The 3,924-nt window shown below is 32.5% G+C and overlaps 1 long non-coding RNA gene across 1 annotated transcript; it reads left to right on the top strand.

The window, feature by feature from the left end:
• Positions 1-283: 283 nt before the first annotated feature.
• LOC142223434 (uncharacterized) lies at positions 284-1,010 on the top strand. The gene is made up of 3 exons (XR_012718726.1): positions 284-346; positions 442-683; positions 751-1,010. It is a non-coding gene; the product is annotated as an uncharacterized LOC142223434 (long non-coding RNA).
• Positions 1,011-3,924: the final 2,914 nt, after the last annotated feature.

Here is a 3,924-nt window from a genome sequence, read left to right as displayed (position 1 = left end):
TTTGTCGCTCTCTGAATAAAATATCACAACATATATATGTTTACTCGAAATTTGTTAATTTATATATGTTTACATTCACACATATTATTTTTATGAAACATTCATGCCCCAAACATAATATATTCTAACATATTAACATAGATGTCCCAAACATTTAGTGTTAGTTTAGGAACATTACATGTTCGCACTTAAATATATTGTGGTTTAAAATCGTGCCCGAAACACATTTTGTTTATATCGGAACATATGAAAAACATATTTTTCTAACAGTGTGCCTTTTTCAGTTTGAACCCAAGTAGAGAGCAGTATATCTGGTATATAAACTAATGAGCTGAATTATGTAATGGTAAAAAAGTTCTTTCTTTTGGATTTAAAAATATGATAAATATCCGATAATAATAAAAATATGTATTTTCCATTTATATTTTTTTCTTTTTCCAGAATTTGCAAAGTACCATCAATATAATACAAAATATTACATTGCTTTCCCATTATTTTCGTCTTTGATTGGTTCAAATTTTAATAGACGATTTTAATGTGTGGAAATTTTGGAAAGGAATGGTTACTAAAATTAAATTACCGAGCTCCTTAATACACCTTTTTATGCTAAAAGACTACAACTGCAAAAGAAGATTATAAATCTGCAACCTGGAACTAAGAATTGAACTTGATATTCTATGCAGGTAATGTTAAACAAAATTAACTTTTAATTGAACGAAATTAAATTCAAATTATTCTGTTTACTTTCAGAAAAACTAATTTAGCTTACAGGCTGCTGATTTATTGGAAATCTAAGCGCATCTACATATTAGAAGGAACATGCTCACATGGTTATTATTATAAGGAAGATAATGATTTATATAATTTATTTTTTTCACCCTATAGTTGTTATTGATAGTAGTTGTATTTGTAAGTTATGTTAGAACAAAACACAAATGACAAGAACCAAATTTATTTGTCTATTGCATAATTCAAAAAATAATAAAATATTAAATATGTTTTATAAGAAACACATATTTTCTTTTATTTCAAAAGAAAAAAACTAAATACGATTTTGGGGTCGCAATATATAAATTTTTTGATCGAAATTTATAGCCAATTTCAATTAATTATTTAATTGAATGAATCAAATAGTTGATTGATTTTTGTCGCGAAATTAATTAAATTTTTAATTGATTCAATTAAAACTGTGATTGAATTTTATGTTAAAAATCAATCACGTTTTTAATTGATTCAATCACACAATTAATTGATTCCGTGACAAAAGTCAATTAAATTTTTAATTAAAAATCTTGTTGGTTTTCAATCAAAATGGGTGATTGATACTATCATTTTCGTGATTGAAGACATTTCAATTAAAAAAACCAGTAAGGAAAGTCTAAAGTCGGGCGGGGCCGACTATATTATACCCTGCACCACTTTGTAGATCTAAATTTTCGATACCATATCACATCCGTCAAATGTGTTGGGGCTATATATAAAGGTTTGTCCCAAATACATACATTTAAATATCACTCGATCTGGACAGAATTTGATAGACTTCTACAAAATCTATAGGCTCAAAATTTAAGTCGGCTAATGCACTAGGGTGGAACACAATGTTAGTAAAAAAATATGGGAAACATTTAAATCTGGAGCAATTTTAAGAAAACTTCGCAAAAGTTTATTTATGATTTATCGCTCGATATATATGCATTAGAAGTTTAGGAAAATTAGAGTCATTTTTACAACTTTTCGACTAAGCAGTGGCGATTTTACAAGGAAAATGTTGGTATTTTGACCATTTTTGTCGAAATCAGAAAAACATATATATGGGAGCTATATCTAAATCTGAACCGATTTCAACCAAATTTGGCACGCATAGCTACAATGTTAATTCTACTCCCTGTGTAAAATTTCAACTAAATCGGAGTTAAAAATTGGCCTCTACGGTCATATGAGTGTAAATCGGGCGAAAGCTATATATGGGAGATATATCTAAATCTGAACCGATTTCAACCAAATTTGGCACGCATAGCTACAATGCTAATTCTACTCCCTGTGCAAAATTTCAACTAAATCGGAGTTAAAAATTGGCCTCTACGGTCATATGAGTGTAAATCGGGCGAAATATATATATGGGAGATATATCTAAATCTGAACCGATTTCAACCAAATTTAACACGCATAGCTACAATGCTAATTCTACTCCCTGTGCAAAATTTCAACTAAATCGGAGTAAAAAATTGGCCTCTGTGGGCAAATGAGTGTAAATCGGCCGAAAGCTATATATGGGAGCTATATTTAAATCTGAACCGATTTGGCTGATATTTTGCAAGTTTTTCGAGACTCATAAAATATTCGGATGTACGGAATTTGAGGAAGATCGGTTGATATACACGCCAATTATGACCAGATCGGTGAAAAATATATATGGCAGCTATATCTAAATCTGAATCGATTTTTTCCAAAATCAATAGGGATCGTCTTTGAGCCGAAACACGACCCTGTACCAAATTTTAGGACAATCGGACTAAAACTGCGAGCTGTACTTTGCACACAAAAATACATCAACAGACAGACAGACGGACAGACAGACAGACAGACAGACAGACAGACAGACAGACAGACAGACAGACAGACAGACAGACAGACAGACAGACGGACATCGCTAAATCGACTCAGAATTTAATTCTAAGACGATCGGTATACTAAACGATGGGTCTCAGACTTTTCCTTCTTGGCGTTACATACAAATGCACAAACTTATTATACCCTGTACCACAGTAGTGGTGAAGGGTATAAATATGGGAAACATTTAAATCTGGAGCAATTTTAAGAAAACTTCGCAAAAGTTTATTTATGATTTATCGCTCGATATATATGCATTAGAAGTTTAGGAAAATTAGAGTCATTTTTACAACTTTTCGACTAAGCAGTGGCGATTTTACAAGGAAAATGTTGGTATTTTGACCATTTTTGTCGAAATCAGAAAAACGTATATATGGGAGCTATATCTAAATCTGATCCGATTTCAACCAAATTTGGCACGCATAGCTACAATGTTAATTCTACTCCCTGTGTAAAATTTCAACTAAATCGGAGTTAAAAATTGGCCTCTACGGTCATATGAGTGTAAATCGGGCGAAAGCTATATATGGGAGATATATCTAAATCTGAACCGATTTCAACCAAATTTGGCACGCATAGCTACAATGCTAATTCTACTCCCTGTGCAAAATTTCAACTAAATCGGAGTTAAAAATTGGCCTCTACGGTCATATGAGTGTAAATCGGGCGAAATATATATATGGAAGATATATCTAAATCTGAACCGATTTCAACCAAATTTAACACGCATAGCTACAATGCTAATTCTACTCCCTGTGCAAAATTTCAACTAAATCGGAGCAAAAAATTGGCCTCTGTGGTCATATGAGTGTAAATCGGGCGAAAGCTATATATGGGAGCTATATCTAAATCTGAACCGATTTCAACCAAATTTAACACGCATAGCTACAATGCTAATTCTACTCCCTGTGCAAAATTTCAACTAAATCGGAGTAAAAAATTGGCCTCTGTGGGCAAATGAGTGTAAATCGGCCGAAAGCTATATATGGGAGCTATATTTAAATCTGAACCGATTTGGCTGATATTTTGCAAGTTTTTCGAGACTCATAAAATATTCGGATGTACGGAATTTGAGGAAGATCGGTTGATATACACGCCAATTATGACCAGATCGGTGAAAAATATATATGGCAGCTATATCTAAATCTGAACCGATTTTTTCCAAAATCAATAGGGATCGTCTTTGAGCCGAAACACGACCCTGTACCAAATTTTAGGACAATCGGACTAAAACTGCGAGCTGTACTTTGCACATAAAAATACATCAACAGACAGACAGACAGACGGACAGACAGACAGACAGACAGACAGACA

This window comes from Haematobia irritans, chromosome 2, assembly GCF_050003625.1.
Source record: "Haematobia irritans isolate KBUSLIRL chromosome 2, ASM5000362v1, whole genome shotgun sequence".
NCBI lineage: Eukaryota > Metazoa > Arthropoda > Insecta > Diptera > Muscidae > Haematobia > Haematobia irritans.
Note: the sequence above shows the minus strand (reverse complement) of the source record. Positions and strands in the feature narration are given on the sequence as shown.